The sequence below is a fragment of the Oncorhynchus keta genome, chromosome 24 (assembly GCF_023373465.1).
Source record: "Oncorhynchus keta strain PuntledgeMale-10-30-2019 chromosome 24, Oket_V2, whole genome shotgun sequence".
NCBI classification, from domain to species: Eukaryota; Metazoa; Chordata; class Actinopteri; order Salmoniformes; family Salmonidae; genus Oncorhynchus; species Oncorhynchus keta.
In genome coordinates this window covers 23,328,789-23,353,471 of record NC_068444.1, presented here as the reverse complement: position 1 = coordinate 23,353,471, position 24,683 = coordinate 23,328,789, and the positions used below count along the sequence as shown (strand labels likewise).

Genomic DNA, 24,683 nt, shown 5'->3' with positions numbered 1-24,683 from the left:
AAGGTTCCACAGAGTAATTCTGGAGCTCTGGGTGACCATTGGGTTCTTGGTCACCTCCCTGACCAAGGCCCTTCTCCCTCGATTGCTCAGTTTGGCCGGGCGCCAGCTCTAGGAAGAGTATTGATGGTTCCAAACTTCTTCCATTTCTGAATGATGGAAGCCACCGCGTTCTTGGGGACCTTCAATGCTGCAGATATTTTTTGGCACCCTTCCCCAGATCTATGCCTCGACATAATCATTTTCGGAGCTCTACGGACATTTCCTCATGACTTGAGTTTTGCTCTGACAATCACTGTCAACTGTGGGACCTTATATAGACATGTATGTGCCTTTCCAAATAATTTCCAATCAATAGAATTTACCACAGATGGACTCCAATCAAGTTGTCGAAACATCTCAAGGATGATCATTGGAAACAGGATTCACGTAAGCTCAATTTTGAGAGTCATTGCAAAGGGTCTGAATACTTGTGTAAATAAGGTGTTTCTGTTTTTTATTTGTAATACTTTTGCAAACATTTCTTACAACCTGCTTTCACTTTGTCATTTTGGGGTATTGTGTGTAGATTGATGAGGAAATAAATGATTTAATACATTTTAGAATAAAGCTGTAACATATCAAAATTTGGAAAAAGTCAAATACTTTCCAAATGCACTGTATCCCCAAACCCAGCATTGGTTCCAAGGCAATTTGTCAATTGTCAAGCTCTTGATTGTGCCTGTATTGTATGGCTAAGTGAAGGGCAGGTAATGTGGATTGAACCCTTACGCTCTCATTCCATAGGAAAGTAGGTCTCAATGTAATATGTATGCCTGTCTCTCTTGTATGGTGCTCTCCACTTTCCTCCTTCTACAGCTAGATGGACAGCATACACTGTGGGGTCCATTAGTGACTGCCATTAAACAGACATTGCTATGGAGACCATGAAGTGAGAGCCTTTCATTGCTATGGAAACTGTGAAATGCAGTCTCTAGATCTTTATTTTTCACAAAACCCTCTGCTCTCCACATCAGCCTAAGCTCTGTAGCTCTGACTGCCTGTCCCTCTTCATGCATACTATTCTTTCAGATAAAGTTATTTTTTTCTCTGAATTTTGCAGGAAATCAGTGCATGAAAATGTGAACACAGTAGGGAGAGTGGAGTAATTTGGTCATAATGTCAGTCTCATCTAAAACTGAGTTTGGAGCCTCAGTGTGTCACAACGAGTGAATAAAGACTGGTTTTGAATTACAATTACATTATGTCAACAAATCATGCCCCCTTTTCCAAGCTCCACGTGCAAACTCCACATATAAAACCGCCCCTCCGCCCACTTCGCTTCCCGTCATTGAGTGGGCGACGGTTGTTTCATGTTTTCAAGCAACACGTTCAAAGAATAACGGCCGTTTGAGTCTGAAAAGCCCTATACGGATTGACCATGCAATGCATGCGTCCAGCAGGATGCACAGCCAACAACTATGGTTTGCATGACCTGACGAATGACCCTATAATGCAGAATAGGTGGTTGGAGTTTGTTGGTCCCCAGTAGTGGTGAGTATACCGGTAGCTAGACCATAGACTGCTGGTTATCTATCTGGTTATGTATATTTTGATAATCATTATCACTATCATCGCTAGCATAGCTGATGTTTGCTAGCTAGCTACCAACTATCAAGCTAGTCAGCTATCAACCAAACTAGCTAGTTACCTAGGTAGCTATCTCAATATAATTCAGATTTGGCTTGGAAACACGACAACATTTCAAAAGAAAGCAAATAACAACAGTGTACTAACTAGCAGCAACAAACTCAAGCAAACTCAGGGCCATAGCAAAACGGCAGAATGGCGTCACCTGCCTGAATCAAATGCAATCTGGAGCGATTCAGTCTGTAAAGCATAGAATTAGCTTCCAAACAAGTAAGTTATTTCTCAAGCTATGTTTATAATTGAGGGATTATGAGAATCGTTGACCCTGTTTTTCTGTTAGATAAAGTGCACAGTTGGGTGCCAGACTGATCCCCTGGTCAGGAACGGATGCCGGGACCTACCAGGAGGAGCAGAAGTGAGTATCATAACATGTCCAGCAATGTGATCGTTCAGCGACCTCCAAAAATGATTTAATTCACTGTTCACTTGCTATTTTCACAGCTTTTCAGGCAAGACCAAGGAATACACGTTTGTCTTACGACACAAGTACCCTTGTGACACCTCCTCCGTTCTTGCCAAAGACTCCCTCGACTCCTATGAAAAGCACACTCAACTCTGATAGTGACCCGAGTTTTATCGCCCTGATGACATTTATTTTTGAGTTTTAGTGCGCAATGGGACAAGGACATCCCTGCCGGCCAAACCCTCCTCTAGCCCGAACAACAGCTAAACCTAGATGACTTCATCAACAACGAAGTCGCTTTGGATAAGAGCGTCTGCTAAATGACTTAAATGTAATGTAAATGTAACGACAGGTAATGTGTGTTATGTGAATAGTTGTATTAAAAAATACCAGGCTTGATAAAATAGTAGGCTATTTCCCCAGGTTCCTAGATTAGGTGTAAATTTGACAAATGTGGTTTAATATCAATATTATTTGTCTACATCTGTCATGTAACTGTGAATAATGATAATGTATAACTGTAATAATATTGATGTACTCTTAACATCAGTTTACTATTTATTCTAGGATTTTTTTCTTCAAGTGTCCAAACAAATTATACAAAAACAAAAAGATCACATTTTATACACATACTCCCAATACATGTAACCCATATTTCTAGACTTGTGTATGACATATGAGGACTCAACAATTAATTGGAAACTTGACCCTGTCTTTCACCAATAAGCTTTGTCAATCTTGGGGGCAGTGTGGCAACAGCAGTGATCAGGCTTTTTTCCCAAGTCGGGAAAGTTCCTGTGCTTGATCTTGATTAGGGCCATGGATGAAAATGTCACTTCACATAAGTACAGTATGTAGATCCAAAGGGCAGCAGTTCATTCAGTGAATGTTTCCCCAGGATACGTATCCTCGGGATATTCCTTCTCCACATCACACCACAACTGTGACATTCTTGTTTCTGAGTCATCTTCAGGCCACAGTTGAAGGACATATCCATATCCAGAATGTTGTTATTGATACTGTCAGCCATGAAAGGATTACGCACCCAGACAAGTTTGGCTTCTTTGTTTTCAACGTCAGGGAAGTAGGAGTTGAACTCACTATTGAGTTTGGATAAATGTGAGTTTACTATTTGCGCCATAGCAGCACTGTGAACATCACCTCTAGAAAGGTAGATGTCAAGCTGCTGGAAACAACTTATATCTTCACATTTCCTCTCCCACAGTTTGATCTTCTTCATGAATCCACACACCTTATCATACAGGTATAGAATGTGTGTGTCTTCACCTTGCAGAGTTGGATTCAGATTGTTCAGTTTGCTGAACACATCAGCAAGATAGGCAAAGGAGGGCTAGTGGCTGTGTCCTTGAACACAACCTAAAGGGGGTGAGAGTGCTCAGCAGTGGCGACGTGTCATTCAGAGGCCCACCAGTTTAGCAAAAATAAATAAACATCCCAGGACCCTGTCTTTCAAAGATAATTTGTAAAAATCCAAATAACTTCACAGATCTTCATTGTAAAGGGTTTAATCACTGTTTCCCATGCTTGTTCAATGAACCATAAATAATTAATGAACATGCACCTGTGGAACGGTCGTTAGCATCACTAACAGCTTAGAGACAGTAGGCAATTAAGGTCACAGTTATGAAAACTTAGGACACTAAAAGAGGCCTTTCTACTGACTGAGAAACACCCAGGGTTCCTACTCATCTACGTGAACTTGCCTTAGGCATGCTGCAAGGAGGCATAAGGACTACAGATGTGGCCAGGGCAATAAATTGCAATGTCCATACTCTGAGTTGCCTAAGACAGCGCTACAGGGAGACAGGATGGACAGCTGATCATCCTCGCAGTGGTAGACCACGTGTAACAACACCTGCACAGGATCGGTACATCCGAACATCACACCTGCGGGACAGGTGTGATGTCTCCCTGTAGCACTGTCTTAGGCGTCTCAGAGTATGGACATTGCAATTTATTGCCCTGGCCACATCTGCAGTCCTTATGCCTCCTTGCAGCATGCCTAAGGCACGTTCACGTAGATGAGTAGGAACCCTGGGCATCTTTCTTTTGGTGTTTCTCAGGATGGCAACAACAACTGCCCGAGTTACACCAGGAACGCACAATCCCTCCATCAGTGCTCAAACTGTCTGCTATAGGCTGAGAGAGGTTGGACTGAGGGCTTGTAGGCCTGTTGTAAGGCAGGTTCTCACCAGACATCACCGGCAACAACGTTGCCTATGGGCACAAACCCATCGTTGCTGAACCAGACAGGACTGGCAAAAGGTGCTCTTTACTGACGAGTCGCGGTTTTGTCTCACCAGGGGTGATGGTTGGATTCACGTTTATCGTCGAAGGAATGAGCGTTACACCGAGCCCTGTACTCGGGATCGATTTGGAGGTGGAGGGTCCGTCATGGTCTGGGGCGGTGTGTCACAGCATCATCAGACTGAGCTTGTTGCAGGCAATCTCAACGTTGTGCGTTACAGGGAAGACATCCTCCTCCTTCATGTGGTACCCTTCCTGCAGGCTCACCCTGACATGAGCCTCCTGCAAGACAGGAATGTCAGTGTTCACCATGGACCTCTGCCTGCCTTTGACCTGTCTTCCGCCTGCCCCCTGTTTGGGTCAATAAACATCTGTGACTCTAGCTGTTTGCATCTGGGTCTTATCCTGAGTTCTGATAACATGGAAAAGTAGTGGTTAGAGCGTTGGGCTAATAACCAAAAGGTTGCTGGATCGAATCCCCACACCCCTCTGATTGAGGTTTAATGCAGAAGACACATTTTGTTTGAAGGCATTCAGTTGTACAACTGACTAGGTATCCCCCTTTCCCTTTATATATATATATATATATATATATATACACAGTACCAGTCAAGTCTGGACACCTACTCAAGGTTTTTCTTTATTTGTAAAATGTCCTACATGCAGAATAATAGTGAAGACATCCAAACTATGAAATAACATATGGAATCATGTAGTAGGAAATGCTTCAGAGTTCAAGTAACAGACACATCTGAAAATCAACTGTTCAGAGGAGACTGCGTGAATCAGGCATTCATGGTAAATTTGCTGCAAAGAAACCACTACTAAAGGACACCAATAAGAAGAAGAGACTTGCTTGGGCCAAGAAGCATGAGCAATGGACATTAGACCTGTTGAAATCTGTCCTTTGGTCTGATGAGTCCAAATTTGAGATGTTTGGTTATAACCTCTGTGTTTTGTGAGATGCAAAGTTGGTGAACGTATGATCTTCTCATGTGTGGTTCCCACCGTGAAGCATGGAGGAGGAGGTGTGATGGTGTGTTTTTTTTGTGTTGTTGCTGGTGACACTGTCAGTGATTTATTTAGAATTCAAGGCACACCTAACCAGCATGGCTACCACAGCATTCTGCAGCAATACGCCATCCCATCTGTTTTGCGCTTAGTGGGACTTCCATTTGTTTTTCAACAGGACAATGAGAATGCTGTTCATCGACTACAGCTCGGCATTCAACACCATAGTACCCTCCAAGCTGGTCATCAAGCTCGAGACCCTGGGTCTCGACCCCGCCCTGTGCAACTGGGTACTGGACTTCCTGACGGGCCGCCCCCAGGTGGTGAGGGTAGGCAACAACTTCTCCTCCCCGCTGATCCTCAACACGGGGGCCCCACAAGGGTGCGTTCTGAGCCCTCTCCTGTACTCCCTGTTCACCCACGACTGCGTGGCCACGCACGCCTCCAACTCAATCATCAAGTTTGCGGACGACACAACAGTGGTAGGCTTGATTACCAACAACGACGAGACGGCCTACAGGGAGGAGGTGAGGGCCCTCGGAGTGTGGTGTCAGGAAAATAACCTCACACTCAACGTCAACAAAACTAAGGAGATGATTGTGGACTTCAGGAAACAGCAGAGGGAACACCCCCCTATCCACATCGATGGAACAGTAGTGGAGAGGGTAGCAAGTTTTAAGTTCCTCGGCATACACATCACAGACAAACTGAATTGGTCCACTCACACCGACAGCGTCGTGAAGAAGGCGCAGCAGCGCCTCTTCAACCTCAGGAGGCTGAAGAAATTCGGCTTGTCACCAAAAGCACTCACAAACTTCTACAGATGCACAATCGAGAGCATCCTGGCGGGCTGTATCACCGCCTGGTACGGCAACTGCTCCGCCCTCAACCGTAAGGCTCTCCAGAGGGTAGTGAGGTCTGCACAACGCATCACCGGGGGCAAACTACCTGCCCTCCAGGACACCTACACCACCCGATGTTACAGGAAGGCCATAAAGATCATCAAGGACATCAACCACCCAAACCACTGCCTGTTCACCCCGCTATCATCCAGAAGGCGAGGTCAGTACAGGTGCATCAAAGCTGGGACCGAGAGACTGAAAAACAGCTTCTATCTCAAGGCCATCAGACTGTTAAACAGCCACCACTAACATTGAGTGGCTGCTGCCAACACACTGTCATTGACACTGACCCAACTCCAGCCACTTTAATAATGGGAATTGATGGGAAATGATGTAAATATATCACTAGCCACTTTAAACAATGCTACCTTATATAATGTTACTTACCCTACATTATTCATCTCATATGCATACGTATATACTGTACTCTACATCATCGACTGCATCCTTATGTAATACATGTATCACTAGCCACTTTAACTATGCCACTTTGTTTACTTTGTCTACATACTCATCTCATATGTATATACTGTACTCGATACCATCTACTGTATGCTGCTCTGTACCATCACTCATTCATATATCCTTATGTACATATTCTTTATCCCCTTACACTGTGTATAAGACAGTAGTTTTGGAATTGTTAGGGTGATTACTTGATGGTTATCACTGCATTGTCGGAACTAGAAGCACAAGCATTTCGCTACACTCGCATTAACATCTGCTAACCATGTGTATGTGACAAATACAATTTGATTTGATTTGATCCAACACACCTCCAGGCTGTGTAAGGGCTATTTGACCAAGAAGGTGAGTGATGGAGTACTGCATCATATGACCTGGCCTCCACAATCACCTGACCTCAACCCAATTGAGATGGTTTGGGATGAGTTGGACCGCAGAGTGAAGGAAAAGCAGCCAACAAGTGTTCAGCATATGTGGGAATTCCTTCAAGACTCATGAAGCTGGTTGAGAGAATGCCTAGAGTGTGCAAAGCTGTCATCAAGGCAAAGGGTGGCTACTGTGAAGAATCTCATATATAAAATATATTGAGATTTGTCTAACACTTTTTTGGTTACTACATGATTCCATATGTGTTATTTCATCATTTTGATATCTTCACTATTATTCTACAATGTAGAAATAGTAAAAATAAAGAAAAACCCTGGAATGAGTAGGTGTGTCCAAACTTTTTGTTGTTGCCTGTTTACATGTTATATTGGCAATAATACGTGTCACATATCAGTTTGCAAACAATGTAAACAAAACAAAAATTGTGTTATTAAAGCCGCATACAAACATGGTCTCTTTTTTTGCTTTCTTTAGTAAGGCAGCTCCAAAATGCAGATGTTTCAGTGTCACGGTCGTCGTATGGAGTAGACCAAAGTACAGCGTGGTGTGAATGCATACTTTAATGATTGCCGAAAAAACACGAAGTACACTAAACAAAACAAACAAACTAACAAGACAACCGTGACTGCTATAGAAACACTGTGCTAACATGCAACATAACATAGACAATAACCCACGAACCACAATACAAAACAGGCTACCTAAATATGGTTCCCAATCAGCGACAACAAACACCTGCCACTATCCTTCCTGTTTGGCCCTGTCCGGGGGTGTCCTCGGATGGGGCCACAGTGTCTCCTGACCCCTCCTGTCTCAGCTTTCATGTATTTATGTGTCGGGGGGCTAGGGTCAGTTTGTTATATCTGGAGTACTTCTCCTGTCCTATTCGGGGTGTCCTGTGTGAATTTAAGTGTGCTCTCTCTAATTCTCTCTTTCTCTCTTTCTTTCTCTCGGAGGACCTGAGCCCTAGGACCATGCCTCAGGACTACTTGACATGATGACTCCTTGCTGTCCCCAGTCCACCTGGCCGTGCTGCTTCTCCAGTTTCAACTGTTCTCTGTTATTATTATTGGACCATGCTGGTCATTTATGAACATTTGAACATCTTGGCCATGTTCTGTTATAATCTCCACCCGGCACAGCCAGAAGAGGACTGGCCACCCCACATAGCCTGGTTCCTCTCTAGGTTTCTTCCTAGGTTTTGGCCTTTCTAGTGAGTTTTTCCTAGCCACCGTGCTTCTACACCTGCATTGCTTGCTGTGTGGGGTTTTAGGCTGGGTTTCTGTACAGCACTTTGAGATATCAGCTGATGTACGAAGGGCTATATAAATACATTTGATTTGATTTTGATTTGATTGAGAACCATATCAAGCCAAAACACATAGAAACAGACTAACTAGGCATGCAACATAGAATGCCCACTCATATCACACCCTGACCAAACAAAACATAGAAACAAACAACGCAAATTATGGTCAGAGTGTGACATTCAGCCTAGCTCAGTGCTTTCTGTGGTGGTGGGGCAGCCAGCGGAAAATATGGAGGGGTTGGTAATGTTCTCTAGTTGCGCCGTGATTGGCTCAGTGTTCTGTCACTCATGGGAACACTACATCACTGCAAAATCTACAGGTAGAACTTGAAAATTCAAACACCTTGGGTGCTGCCATAGAGTTACATTAGAAGTGCCCATCCAAGAAGGCTCAAGGTCATTGGCCACAGATAAAATTACGTCAAATCACGTTATATCTACCATAGCTTTGATTGGACTGATCATGTCAATGTCATACTTTCAAAATCTCAGCTAGCAAGCTAGACAAGCAGTCATCATCATGACTCAAGTCGACAATCTACTGGCAAATCCTTTTAAATCCTTGTCTTATGAAGAGAAATTATAGATTAAACGTGTCGGTGCACAAAAGCCATTGGACAAACATTACACAACAAGTTGTGTGCACTAGTGACTACTTGTGGTAAGCCAGGCACCTGCAAGCTGACTTCAGGCGTCAGTTCGACTGTACTACCTCCAACACATTGGTGCTACTGGTTTAAGCAGGCAGTGTGTCAAGAAACAGTGCGGCTTTGCTCTCGACCTTCGCCGAGTCCGTAGGGGAGTTGCAGCGATGAGACAAGATAGTAACTTCTGGCCCATGGCGTTGCATGTGAATGTTTAATAAAATATAATATAATAATAATTTGGTCCCTTTCCCCCCTCATAATTTAGACTATTGTTCTGACTTGGTGGTGCACATGTAGCCTATAGCCTGTTTTAGAGAAATGTCATCATTGAATATTGTAAGAGCTTTCATTGTCAGCTTATATAACCCTTTTATTTATCCTTCAGTTCTGACTTGGTGTACAGGGAGAATACTATAAGAATGGCCCATGTTCTGAATTCTGTCGCTGTAAATTTCACAATTGAACAAATAACAAATCAACGCCCATGTTATCATAACATGTGCTAATTCATTTCCAACATGTCTATATATCGCACAAAAGCAATCAATTGGGCTTCCCCACTGACATCAGTCGATTCGTCCAAATGCAGAGCAAATGGACCGCAATTTTTTTACTTTTCCACCACTTGATCAACAATATCAACGCCCATGTTATCAATTCTAAGACACACCGTGTTTTCTGACAATGGTACAGTCTTCAGTGTATCAGCTGCTGTCTTATCAATCATACTTCCTGCTAAGATAACAGCGGAAGGCAAAATTAGCTCTCAGTTATAGTGAATAGCTTTTTTGATAGAGCCACACGTAACAATGCAGCATATGAAGCTTCCAATGCTTTTGTTGACACCGTAGTCACTTTCTTTAATTTCTCTTGACTTTCTTACCTGTCTTACCCACACAGGAAAGATGCTTGGTACTGAGGTGCTGTTTTAAATGGGCTGGTTTCATGATATTATTTGAGAGCTATTATTTGCTGCAGAGGAAACACATTGGCTTAGGCGGCTCCGTAGATGTTGAGGTGAAACCGAAAACAACATACTGTTCATGAAATTCACAGTACTTTAACTTGTTAAACGTTCTTTTTTCCATGGGTTCATTTGAGCTGGTGCTAGCGCTGTTACCGCTGCTTGGAACAGTGCGTTTCAGCCATGGATCCATAGCTAGTTTCTACTGAAAGCTAATTGAAATGGTGAGCCACTCTAGCTCGCGGAGCAGAGGATCATGTGCACTTGGCACAAGCAGAGGATCAATACGCACACACTAAACTAAAGTAAAAAAGCAGTCTGGAAATAAACTGGAAATTTCACACCAGTGACCTCAGTAAATGTTTACTTGCCTATTAAGATAGGATTAACATGAACATATAAATATATATTTTTTGTATATTTTTTAAAATCTTGCCATGCACCCTCTGGGGACTGCCCACATACCTCTAGGAGTATGTGTACCCCCAGTTGGGAAACACTGGCCTATTATCTTACCCTATCACAGTGCTCTTCCAGTCAACACCACCTCATAAGATTGCTTGCTACTGCAGTGGTTTGAGAGATTTTCATTTTGCAGCCCAACATGCAGCGTAGAGAAGACCAGCACGTTGAGCATTCCCATGAACATAACAGACAGCCACATGTTGGCAAGTATCCGGCCAGCAACCTTCATCTATCAGTAGCAACAGCTTTCACAGACTCATCATTTGTACAAATACAGAAGGTAACCCACTTCATTAATTTGGTACATTTGATAAACCAATTGTGAAACATAATTTATGTAGTCTGACATTAGGGCTCCCGAGCGGCACAGCAGTCTAAGGCACTGCATTTCAGTGCTAGATGTGTCACTACAGCCCCTGGTTTGAACCTTTATTTAACTAGGCAAGTCAGTTAAGAACAAATTCTTATTTACAATGATGGCCTAACCCTAGCAAAACCCTAACCCGGACGACGCTGGGTCAATTGTGCGCCGTCCTATGGGACTCTCAATCATGGCCGGTTGTTATACAGCTTGGAATCAAACCAGGGGCTGTAATAACACCTATAGCACTGAGATGCAGTGCCTTAGACTGCTGCGCCTCTCGGGAGCCCTAATGTCAGACTAGAGTGGCTCACGTGCCTTAGATCACTGCACCCCACTCGGGAGCCCCCTAGGGCACTGGCAAAGATCTCACCACTTGCCTGCTCACCAATGATCGTTGATGGGGAGAACAGAATTAGTTAGTCTGACTTGTTTAAAATTCAATATAGGATAGTTAATATCTGACACAAACATACACTAACTGCCATTGGTAATAGAACAGTGACTATGTGTATCTGTGTTTACAGAAACATGTATGGAGCCAGCAAATGGAGACATGCAAGATGATGTGATAAAGTCCAGACTGACAGAAGGGCTTGATACTATCACGTTTCAGGAGAAGACCCAAGGCAGACAGTGTCGAAGTAACAAAAGTTTATTACTAGAACAGGGCAGGCAAAACTACAGGTCAAGGGCAGGAAGAGGTCAGTAATCCAGATCAGAGTCCATAAGGTACAGAACAGCAGGCAGTCTCGGGGGCAGGGCAGAAAGAGGTCAATAATCCAGGGTGGTGTGACAAGGTACAGAACAGCAGGCAGGGTCAGGGAAGGCAGAATGGTAAAAACCGGGAACATTAGAAAACAGGAACTAGAAAAAGACAGGAGCAAGGAGTGAACCGGAGGTAGGCTTGACAAACAAAATGAACTGGCAACAGACAAACAAAGAACACAGGTATTAATACACAGGGGATAATGGGGAAGATGGGCGACACTTGGAGGGGGTGGAGACAAGCACAAAGACAGGTGAAACAGATCAGGGTGTGACAGATACTGATGTCGTTGAATGGAGAGAGACCTGGCATTCGGTATAAACATTTGACTAGACACAACTTTTACTTGTATTGCCTTTTTTTATTATTGAATTGAATGGTGTCATTCAATATCGGGAGGGAGAAACTGCACCATGATCAGGGAACTCCTGTTGTATATGGGACACAACACAGGAAAGTATGACCTCTGACATGTTTGCCAAGGTACAGTGCCTTCAGGAAGTATTTACACCACTTTACTTTTTTCTCATGTTGTTGTATTACAGCCTGGATTGAAAATGTATTCAATTGAGATTTGTTTTGTCACCGGCCTACACACAATACCCCATAATGTCAAAGTGGAATTATGTTTTTCAAATGGTTTACAAATTAATAAAAGATGACAAGCTGAAATGTCTTTAGTCAATAATTATTCAACCCCTTTGTTATGGCAAGCCTAAATAAGTAAACAGGAGTAAATATTTGCATAATAAGTTACATGGATGCACTCTGTGTGTAATAATAGTGTTTAACATGATTTCTGAATGACGACCTCATCTCTCTACCCCACACATACAATTATCTGTTAGGTCCCTCAGTCGAGCAGTGAATTTCAAACACAGATTCAACCACAAAGACTAGGGGCATTTTCCAATGCCTCGCAAAGAAGGGCACCTATTGGCAGATGGGTAAAAAAAGCAGACATTGAATATCCCTTTGAGCATGGTAAAGTTATAAATTAAACTTTGGATGGTGTATCAATACACCCAGTCATTACAAAGATACAGGTGTCCTTCCTAACTCTGTTGCTGGAGAGGAAGGAAACTACTCAGGGAATTCGCCAACAGACCAATGGTGACATTTAAAACAGTTATAAAAACAGAGTTTAATAACGGCTGTAATAGGAGAAAACTGAGGATGGACAACAACATTGTAGTTACTCCACAATACTAACCTAATTGACAATGAAAAGAAGGAAGCATATACAGAATAAAAGTATTCCAAAGCATGCATCCTGTTTGCAACAAGGCACTAAAGTAATACTGCAAAAAATGTGCAAAGAAATTAACTTCTTGTCCTCAATACAAAGTGTTATGCTTGGAACAATTCCAATACAACACATTACATTACAGTACCACTCTCCATATTTTCAAGCATAGTGGTGGCTGCATCATGTTATGGGCATGCTTGTAATCGTTGTAAAAGCAAGGACAGGGGAGTTTTTCAGGATTAAAAAAGAAACGGAAAGGAGCTAAGCAAAGCAAAATCGTAGAGGAAAACCAGACTCAGGGGGTTGAATACTTATCTAATGATGATTCCTGAGTGGCGCAGCAGTCTCAGTGCTCGAGGTGTCACTCCAGACCGTGGTTTGATCAAATCAAATTTTATTTGTCACATACACATGGTTAGCAGATGTTAATGCGAGTGTAGCGAAATGCTTGTGCTTCTAGTTCCGACCATGCAGTAATATCTAACAAGTAATCTAACCTAACAATTTCACAACAACTACCTTATACACACAAGTGTAAAGGAATTAATAAGAATATGTACATACAAATATATGAATGAGCGAGGGCCGAACGGCATAGGCAAGATGCAGTAGATGGTATAGAGTACAGTATAAACATATGAGATGAGTAATGTACGGTATGTAAACATTATATAAAGTGGCATTGTTTAAAGTTAAACTTGTAGCTGTGTGGGCTAATATAGTCCAAATGTTTACCTTGAGGTAATGTGAACCAATGGCCATGGGGTAAGTCGAGCCAATGGCAAGTTGAGCAAATTGAAGTGTTTTCTTCCCAGGCGTAATGCAAGGTATTATCGCTGGTATATGAGGTACCAACGGGACCTGGCCTATATTAAACGTTTGTTTAAAAAAGTACAAAGAGTTTGTTAGGTGTTAAGCCTGTGTTAAAAGATACTTTAAAGTATTAAAAGACCAACAATTATTGTGATTGTGTTGAATTACGTTTGGGAATACAGATAGACGGGGTTTTAAAAAAATGTAGTGGGAATATTTAATTTAGTACAGAAATTTGTAGGCGGCTTAATTTACCCTGTCCTGCGGCTCAACTTACTCCATATCCGGGATATGTTGTGCCAAGTGACTATGTTTTTGGGACAAGCTATGTTTTAAAAACTGTTATGTTTACATGAATTCAGATTTTTTACAGGGATACATAACATCCTGAAATATATGTAGATATCTTTGTTAGAAATAATACTATATGGTGTCCCGAGCAGCGCAGAAGTCGATCCCGGGTCTGTAGTGAGGTGTCACCACAGACCCCGGTTCGTTCCCATGCGGTGTCACAAACGGCCATGACCGAGAGTCCCATAAGACGGCGCACAATTGGCCCAACGTCGTCCGGGTTGGGGGAGGGTTTGGCCGGGGAGACGTTACTTGGCTCATCGCGCTCTAGCGACTCCTTGTGGCGGGCCAACCGCCTGAAGGCTGACTCCAGTCGTCAGTTGAACGATGTTTCTTCCGACACATGTGCAGCTGGCTTCTGGGTTAAGCGGGCATGTGTTAAGAAGCGTGGTTTGGCAGGTCATGTTTCGGAGGACACATGACTCGACCTTCGCCTCTCCCGAGCCCGTTGGGGAGTTGCAGCAATGAGACTGGATCACAATTGGAAATCACGAAATTGGGGCGGAAAAGAGGGGTAAAAAAAACAACATTATTATAATAATAAAGAATACTATATTTCCCTTCACAGGGTGATGCTGAATGTATAAAATTACTCAACTTACCCCACTCTCACCTGTTATCTTGGACCAATTGGATTGCTGACTGAAATACAGTGGAATCTGTGAAGAATTTCCTGCTCCTCAGGAGCTTGGAGGCATGTCACTCCTACACCATTAAACCATTATTTAATTATTGTGGGACCTGACCCACTAACCATTGATTGAAAGAATGTCATTATTATACAGTCAAATCCTTAGCATTTGCTACAAGCACATACTCAAATATTCAGAAAGTGAGTTGTTTCAAAGCGGAGAGGTTTTAATAATCAATCCTTTACTTATTCGTATCATTCACTCTTCAGCCCTCCGACGAAGGATGTCATCTCCCTTTCCCATTGGTGACCAGCCCTCAGCAAATCAAATCAAATCAAATTTATTTATATAGCCCTTCGTACATCAGCTGATATCTCAAAGTGCTGTACAGAAACCCAGCCTAAAACCCCAAACAGCAAGCAATGCAGGTGTAGAAGCACGGTGGCTGGGAAAAACTCCCTAATAAGACCAAAACCTAGGAAGAAACCTAGAGAGGAACCAGGCTATGTGGGGTGGCCAGTCCTCTTCTGGCTGTGCCGGGTGGAGATTATAACAGAACATGGCCAAGATGTTCAAATGTTCATAAATGACCAGCATGGTCAAATAATAATAATCACAGGCAGAACAGTTGAAACTGGAGAAGCAGCACGGCCAGTTGGACTGGGGACAGCAAGGAGTCATCATGTCAGGTAGTCCTGAGGCATGGTCCTAGGGCTCAGGTCCTCCGAGAGAGAGAAAGAAAGAGAGAAAGAGAGAATTAGAGAGAGCACACTTAAATTCACACAGGACACCCCGAATAGGACAGGAGAAGTACTCCAGATATAACAAACTGACCCTAGCCCCCCGACATATAAACTACTGCAGCATAAAGCACTCTTCTACTTTCTGAGCACAGCTAACCACCAGGATGCCAGGCATCCATGCAGCGTGCTGCTCTGCCCTCCACACCACTCAGAGCAGCTCCAATGGCTTTCCCCATGGTTCTCTAGCAGCCTACATCGTCCAGAGCCCAGCTGCCACGATGGAATCCAGCCTCCAAGGAGTCCATGGATGAACCTTCATGCCTTACATCATCCTACTCTACACTGTGCATCATCCTGGTCCACAGCCTGCTCCACAGCCACCCATGGAGTGACACCAGTCTAGAGCCTTCCCAACCCTCTTCTCCTGACTCCCATGTCCATGTTGCCCGTCATGGAGGAGTCTGTTTCTACGTCACTGATCCCCAGCCGGTTGCTACCGCCTACACTGGAGCCTTGACTGGTTGCCCTGGAACTCGTCACTCCTACATCAGAGTCCCAGCAAGTTGCTGCTTTTGCTCCTGCCACCGTTGTGTTAACCACCAAGCTTATTGATCATTAGAAAACCCTTTTGCAATTATGTTAGCACAGCTGAAAACTGTTTTCCTGATTAAAGAAGCAATAAAACTGTATTCCTTTAGACTCGTTGAGTATCTAGCGCATCAGCATTTATGGGTTCGATTACAGGCCCAAAATGGCCAGAAACAAATTACTTTCTTCTGAAACTCGTCAGTCTATTCTTGTTCTGTGAAATGAAGGCCATTCCATGCGAGAAATTTCCAAGAAACTGAAGATCTTGTACAACGCTGTGTACTACTCCCTTCACAGAACAGCACAAACTGGCTTTAACCAGAATAGAAAGAGGAATGGGAGGCCCCAGTACACAACAAGTACATTAGAGTGTCTGGTTTGAATTAACAGACGCCTCAACTGGCAGATTCATTAAATAGTGCCCACAAAGCACCAGTCTCATTGTCAACAGTGAAGAGGCGACTCCGGGATGCTGGCCCTCTAGGCAGAGTTCCTCTGTCCAGTGTCTGTTTTCTTTTCCCCCATCTTAATCTTATCTTTTTATTGGCCAGTCTGAGATTTGGCTTTTTCTTTGCAACTCTGCCTGGAAGGCCAGCACCCCGGAGCCGCCTCTTCACTGTTGACGAATTTCAGAAGAAAGTTCTTTGTTTCTGGCCATTTTGAGCCTGTAATCGAACCCACAAATGCTGATGCTCCAGATACTCAACTAGTCTAAAGAAGGCCAGTTTTATTGCTTCTTTAATGAGCACAACAGTTTTCAGCTGTGCTAACATAATTGCAAAATGGTTTTCCAATGATCAATTAGCCTTTTAAAATTATAAACTTGGATTAGCTAACACAACGTGCCATTGGAACAGGAGTGATGGTTGCTGACAATGGGCCTCTGTACGCCCATGTAGATATTCCATTAAAAATCAACCTTTTCCAGCTACAATAGTCATTTATAACATTAACAATGTCGACACTGTATTTCTGATCAATTTGATGTTATTTTAATGGACAAAAAAAAGCTTTTCCTTCAAAAACGAGGACATTTCTAAGTGACCACAAACCTTTGAACGGTAGTGTATGTTTCTAATGGTGTCTTCACCCAAAATATGAATGACCATAGTGACCATTGCCCAGTTGTTTGTGTTAGATGTGAGAAAACAAAAATGTAAGCCTCGTGTCATCACAAAGAGGAATTTAAAACAATTCAGTGAACAGGCTTTTTTTACATGATCTTTATTTTAGTGTTTTTCAGCAATCCCTGAACCTCATTTAGCTTTTCAACCTTTTTGCAGATGTCTTCAATACTATTGCGGATAATCATGCTCCCTTAAATAAATGAAGGGTTAAAGGTAGATTGAATGCCTGGTACATTCTGAAATGATCAGAAGTCATTCATAAAAGAGATAACGCTTGGGTCAAAGCCAGGAACACAGGCTTAGGCCCGGACTGCCAAGCTTTTAAGCAATCGAGGAATCCTTGTGTACGACAAATCAGAAAGGCTAAATCTGATTATTATGTAACCGCTCTTTCGGATTGTAATGGGAACCCGGCTAAATTCGGGAAAACTGTCAAATCCCTGAAGGGGTATACTTCCTCCTCTCTGCCACAATAAATTAATTCAAATACGGGTCTCATTACAGAAAGCATTCCATCATTGATGCATTTAATCACCATTTTATTTCAGCGGGCTCTCTATTTGAAATTACTTCTAAGCCTATTTACAATGATATTGGGCTGGATACTGATCTGGGAAACTTGTTGAAGGATCAGAGAAACTATATTCAAACCTTTTATTTTAGGCTATTACCATAAAAATATGTCCTGGTTGCTTTGCTAACAATAGACAACAAGAGATCCACATGGCCTGACCAATTGGATCCTGGTCTGCTTCAGTGTGCACCGCCCATCATTGTTGGCTCAATACCAGAGTATTTTTTATTTGTTTATTTAACCTTTATTTAACCAGGCAAGTCAGTTAAGAACAAATTCTTATTTACAATGACGGCCTACCAAAAGGCTTCATACGGGGACGGGAGCTGGGATAAAAAATAAAAAAAATATAGGACAAAACACACATCACAACAAGAGAGACAACACAAAACTACATAAAGAGAGACCTAAGACAGCAACATAGCATGGTAGCAACACAACATGACAACAACATGGCAGCAGCACAACATGGTAGTAGCACAAAACATGGTACAAATATTATTGGGCAAAGACAACAGCACAAAGGCAAGAAGGTAGAGACAGCAATATATCGTGTGAAGCAGCCCACAACTGTCAGTTAAAGAGTCTTTGAATGAAGAGATGGATATAAAACTGTCCAGTTTGAGTGTTTTTTGTTGCTCGTTCCAGTCGCTAGCTGCAGCGAACTGAAAAGAGGAGATGTGTGTGCTTTAGGGAGCTTTAACAGAATGTGACTGGCAGAACAGGTGTTGTTTGTGGAGGATGAGGGCTGCAGTAGGTATTTCAGATAGGGGGAGTGAGGCCTTAGAGGGTTTTATAAATAAGCATCAACCAGTGGGTTTTGCGATTGGTAAACAGATATTACCAGTTTACAGAGGAGTATAGAGTGCAGTGATGTGACCTATAAGGAGCATTGGTGGCAAATCTGATGGCCGAATGGTAAAGAAGATCTAGCCGCTCGAGAGCACCCTTACCTGCTGATCTATATATTACATCTCCGTAATCTAGCATGGTCAACTGAATCAGGCTTAGATTGGCAGCTGGGGTGAAAGAGGAGCAACTATGATAGAGGAAACTAAGTATTGATTTAACCTGAGCCTACAGCTAAGGGAGGAGGACAGTGTAGCCATACTTCTAAGTACTTGTATGAGGTGACTACCTAGAGCTCCTAACCCTCAGAGGTAGTAATCACACCGGTGGGGAGAGGGGCATTCTTCTTATCAAACCACATGACCTTTGTTTCGGAGGTGTTCAGAACAAGGTTAAGGGCAGAGAAAGCTTGTTGAACACTAAGAAAGCTTTGTTGTAGAGTGTTTAACACAACATCCGAGGAGGAGCCAGCTGAGTATAAGACTGTGTCATCTGCCTTCTAAATGGATGAGATACAGTGCTTGCAAAAGTATTCATCCCCGTTTGCATTGCAACCTGTAATTTAAATAGATTTTTATCTGGATTTCATGCAACGGACACACACAAAATAGTCCATATTGGTGAAGTAAAATGTTAAAAAAACTACTTGTTTCAAGAAAATTAAAAAAAATAACCGGAAAAGTGGTGCATACATATATATTCACCCCCTTTTCTATGAAGCCCCTAAATAAGATCTGGTGCAATCAGTTACCTTCAGAAGTCACATCATTAGTTAAATAAATTCCACCTGTGTATAATCTAAGTGTCACATGATCTGTCACATGATCTCAGTATATATACACCTGTTTTGAAAGGCCCCAGAGTCTGCAACACCACTAAGCAAGGGGCACCACCAAGCAAGCGGCACCATGAAGACCAAGGAGCTCTCCAAGCAGGTCAGGGACAAAGTTGTGGAGAAGTACAAATCAGGGTTGGGTTATAAAAAAATATACAAAACTTTGAACAGCCCACAGAGCACCATTAAATCAATTTTTAACAAATGGAAAGAATATGTCACCACAATAAACCTGTCAAGAGAGGGCTGCCCACCAAAATACACGGAACAGGCAAGGAGGGCATTAATTAGAGAGGCAACAAAGAGACCAAAGATAACCCTTAAGGGGCTGCAAAGCTCCACAGAGGAGATTGGAGTATCTGTCCATAGGACCACTTTAAGCCATACACTCCACAGAGCTGGGCTTTACAGGAAGAGTGGCCAGAAAAAAAGCCATTGCTTAACGAAGAATATAAGCATACACGTTTAGTGTCGATTTTTGCAGGTTTTCCTACTTACAAAGCATGTAAAGGTCTGTAATTTTAATCATAGGTACACTTAATCTGTGAGAGACGGAATCTAAAACAAAAATCCAGAAAATCACATTGAATGATTTTTAAGTAATTAATTTGCATTTTATTGCATGACATAAGTATTTGAGGGGAACACCTGGCAACATCCACAGATGATGCCATCTCTATTGCACTCCATACTGCCCTTTCCCACCTGGACAAGAGGAACACCGATGTGAGAATGCTATTCATTGACGACAGCTCAGCATTCAACACCATAGTGACCTCAAACCACATCACTCAGCTAAGGACCCTGGGACTAAACACCTCCCTCTGCAACTGGATCCTGGACTTCCTGACATGCCGCCCCCCCAGGTAGTAAAGGAAGGTAACAACACATCCACCACGCTGATCCTCAACACGGAGGCCCCTCAGGGGTGCGTGCTCAGTCCCCTCCTGTACTCCCTGTTCACTCATGACAGGCATGACTCCAACACCATTAAGTTTGCTGACAACAGAACAGTGGTAGGCGTGATCACCAACAATGATGAGATAGCCTATAGGGAGGAGGTCAGAGACCTGGCTGTGTGGTGCCAGGATAAAAACCTCTCCCTCAACGTGATCAAGACAAAGGAAATGATTGTGGACTACAGAAAAAGGAGGACCGAGAACTCCCCCATTCTCATCGACGGGGCTATAGTGGAGCAGGTTGAGAGCTTCAAGTTCCTTGGTGTCCACATCACCAACAAATTATCATGGTCCAAACACACCAAGACAGTCGTGAAGAGGGCACGACAAAGCCTATTCCCCCTCAGGAGACCGAAAAGATTTGGCATGGGTCCTCAGATCCTCAAAAGTTCTACAGTTGCACCATCGCCAGCATCCTAACTGGTTGCATCACTGCCTAGTATGGCAACTGCTCAGCCTCCGACAGCATGGCACTACAGAGGGTAGTGCGTACGGCCCAGCACATCACTGGGGCCAAGCTTCCTGCCATCCAGGACCTCTATACCAGGCGGCGTCAGAAGGTCCTAAAAATTGTCAAAGACTTAAGCCACTCTAGTCATAGACTGTTGTCTCTGCTACCGCACTGCAAGCGGCACTGGAGCGCCAAGTCTAGGTCCAAAAGGCTTCTCAAACAGCTTCTACCCCCAAGCCATAAGACACCTGAACAGAATAAAAGTAAGATAATAAGGTTTTAAAATATACTGTTCTGTAGATGCAGCCGATCTTTCCAAACCCAACTATTTCTATTTGTAAAATGTTAAATAACATATAAGGGGGGGTATATACAGTTAATAGCCTAGGTCCTAGGCAATCAATGAAACAGTGTTTATATAATATTTCGCCTCAAAGGGTAGGTCACAATGTAATTTGACTGACAAATTTAAATACCAATCTCAGCTCAAATTTGTAGTAGACTTTGACCAATGACTGTAAAGAGTGTAGAGAATGTCACTCCCCTGGAGCTGGACATCGAGCAGAGCTCTTCTGTGCTTTGGCCCATCAATGGAGGAAAGAACGTCATCTGTTTCATACATTTAGTTAGCTGCCAAATCAGTTCAGTTCTTCCATAAACTAGTATTTTTATCTCACAACACATTGTTTTCATAGCGCTGTCTCTTTTGTGTGCCAAATATGCATAAAAAAGACAACAGTCAGTGCCAAGAAATGTTGAAAAGGGAATTCGTGTAAAGGCAAGTGCTAGCCTTGCTGTCTTGGTTAGCTAGATAGCTACAATTCTGATCAGCTAGCTAGTTCAAGAAACCGAACTAAAACCCTAAATTAATATCCAAGTAAAGAAATATTCAATTGCAACCAGACGAGGGGCTATTTGAAGCAAACTCAATTTCTGCTAAAACGTAAGTAGAGAACTATTTCACTTTTAGGTGGATTGGATTTAGCCAACTTGCTAGCTAGCATGTTAGGTAACTAGCTAAGTTAAACAGCTAGCTAGTAACGTTCACTAGTCAAATTGAAGTCACACTCAATCATGACTTTCAGGCTAATTATGTGCTAGTAATGTGTGTAGTTAGTTATGGCTACCATAGTTAATTTAATTTATGTAGAGAAAACAATACATGGCCATTGATTGAAGTCGACCGTTGCTTGTAGGTAACATACCGGTATTTGGCTAGCTGTTGTTGTTGACAACATAGAAAATGTCCCAACAGTACATTAGTTAGATAACTAGCCCATTGCCACAGGAGCCACACTGGTCCAGTATTTACTTGTTGTTGGCTACACAAAACTAGCCAGCTAAAAATACACGCTAATTTGGTTGCCATCCATGTTGGACATAGACAGCCAGCAAGCTAGCTTTAATTGTGGTTACCGTTACACTAATTTACTCTGTATATAGCTGTATGTAAGTGACAGTAGTTGGTAGTGTGCTATAACTTTACTCAAATAAACAACATCAGCTAACTACAAACATTGGTCGACTGCAATTCTCCTGGTAATTTAGCGGAACCCCCCCCGCCTAAACTATAATGAGGGGTTTAAACCCTAAATGTAACATTAAACCTCCGAGATTTAGCCTCTGGCAAGTTGTTTAACATCAGGAACAATCGTGATTTTATTGTTCCTCATTAGCTATCCCAGGATCAACAGTGCCAGGACAGGTGAATATAGCTAGCTAAGCTAGGACTACAACCAAATGCAAACGGACATGGTGTGTTCTGTATCCTTGACTAACTTGTTGACCTTTGTAACTTGTGTGAAAGCAGTGGCCTTCAGTGGAACTCCTGTTGCCGGGGATGTATTTATTAGTTGGACACTATTGCTAAACTTTTTACTCCAATCTGTTTGGTTCCAGGTGAATACACCCCATTTATGCAACACAATTGTGAACTGCACTTGTTGTCACACAAGTGTAGTCCCTTCATTCCATCTCAGAGAGAAAGTATTATTTCTAAAAACAAACAGGTACAACTATTCTTTAAGGAATACCTAGGATAGGATAAGTAATCCTTCTCACCCCCCCTTAAGATTTAGATGCACTATTGTAAAGTGACTGTTCTACTGGATGTCATAAGGTGAATGCACCAATTTGTAAGTCACTCTGGATAAGAGCGTCTGCTAAATGACTTAAATGTAAATGTAAAGACATAGTTTAGGCTTTACTGGTAGTTATATATTGTACAACTATTAGGCTAAGTGCAAGTACTGGCAGGACCAGAAATGTTTAATTGTAGGCTAACTCTTCTCCACCGCGTGAGATCTGAATGGTCACACCTGCTTAGATTATGGATGGGTGCACCATATGGTTCCCCCCTTCAGGTTTCAGTGGAGGTGACAAGGGCTGTTGCTGTGACCGTATTACCGCCACACCGGGCCATCACGAGTCACGAAGGCAGTCAAATTCCACTGCTGTTTATTAGTAGTCTACCAAACTTGCTTAACTGGCTGGTACTCAGCACTCGATTGTCCCTCAAATCACTCTGATACCAATGCAAATGTATTTGAAAATCGAATCAAACACTTCATGAGAGCTCATGTTGCTCAACATTTCTGTAGGCTATGACAGAGTGATGGCCACTAATAAAAAGACAAGGATCCCATCAGCTTTCGATAGGCTAGACCGACTTTATTTCTCAATTTTCCTAATATTAAGCACATTGCTTATATTTACAACAGGAATATAGCCTTTCTGTCTGGCTACGGGGAAAAACGTACTCCGTTTGTTATTTAAGTGCATAGATGACATGTATTTTTCCCGCTGCCCCGTTTTGATACAGGTGCATGATAATGGTAAGTTCTAAATAAATTGTAAAAAGTCGCACATATGATTTAGTGTATGTGAAGACAATATTCCATCGAAAATAGACTGATGGGTGACACAATTAGCCTATCACTTGTGAATTATATACTATAACTTGTGAATGATGTCCAGCGTAAGAAACAATGCCTGTTTTTTGCGACATGTTTGAATAATTTTTTATTTATTTTTTTCATCTTTATTTAACCAGGCAGGCCAGTTGAGAAAAAGTTCTCATTTACAACTGCGACCTGGCCAAGATAAAGCAAAGCAGTGTGACACAAACAACAACACAGAGTTACACATGGAATAAACAAATGTTCAGTCAATAACACAATAGAAAAAATAAATAATCATAGTCGAACACCTCATGTAGCCTAGCTCATAGGCCTATATGTTTTAATAAGGTTTGTATCGGAATTGAATAAGGACTCACGCAGTTGCGTCCCCGATGTGTCTGTCTTAACTTGTAGCCTGTGAGAAAGACATGATCACGTGACGTAGAGCTGTGTGAGTGGGAGACACTTCGGATTGCACAGCACGCTCAGGGAGATGGTCACAACGCAACTCCAGGCTGCAAAAGGCATGGATTTTTTTTGTGTGCATTGCGGTCACGAAGGGGATGCCACCGTGAAATTCGAGGCATTATCAAGTGCTTGTCAAATTGTGAATGAGAGTCTGAAAAAGTGTGTAAAGTCTGCGCAAAAAAAACGGCATGTGTCTTTCAAGTTACTTTTTTCAAATCATCATGTATTATAATAATAATAATATATGCCATTTAGCAGACGCTTTTATCCAAAGCGACTTACAGTCATGTGTGCATACATTCTACGTATGGGTGGTCCCGGGAATCGAACCCACTACCCTGGCGTTACAAGCGCCATGCTCTACCAACTGACGTTTGTAGAACTACTAAAGTTACATTAATAACTCTAAGTTAAGCATATAGGAGTACCTATTTCTTTGTTTACCTCTCAGCACAAAATAGCCGCATGTGCGCACTCCCTCAAATTGTTTGGAGAAAATATATGTGA

The 24,683-nt window shown here is 42.5% G+C and overlaps 1 protein-coding gene and 1 long non-coding RNA gene across 3 annotated transcripts in view; both read left to right on the top strand.

Moving 5' to 3' along the window:
• The first annotated feature begins 1,334 nt into the window (after positions 1-1,334).
• Positions 1,335-2,925, top strand: LOC118402626 (uncharacterized). The gene is made up of 3 exons (XR_004829515.2): positions 1,335-1,530; positions 1,967-2,041; positions 2,128-2,925. It is a non-coding gene; the product is annotated as an uncharacterized LOC118402626 (long non-coding RNA).
• Positions 2,926-21,358: 18,433 nt separating this feature from the next.
• Positions 21,359-24,683, top strand: part of ppm1ba (protein phosphatase, Mg2+/Mn2+ dependent, 1Ba) — a 45,249-nt gene continuing 41,924 nt past the window's right edge. The window contains exon 1 of one of the 2 annotated variants that reach the window (XM_052477981.1): positions 21,359-21,751. The gene's annotated coding sequence lies outside the window, so the exon portion shown is untranslated. The remainder of the gene's footprint in view (positions 21,752-24,683) is intronic. The other variant, XM_035801098.2, reaches the window with a different exon arrangement.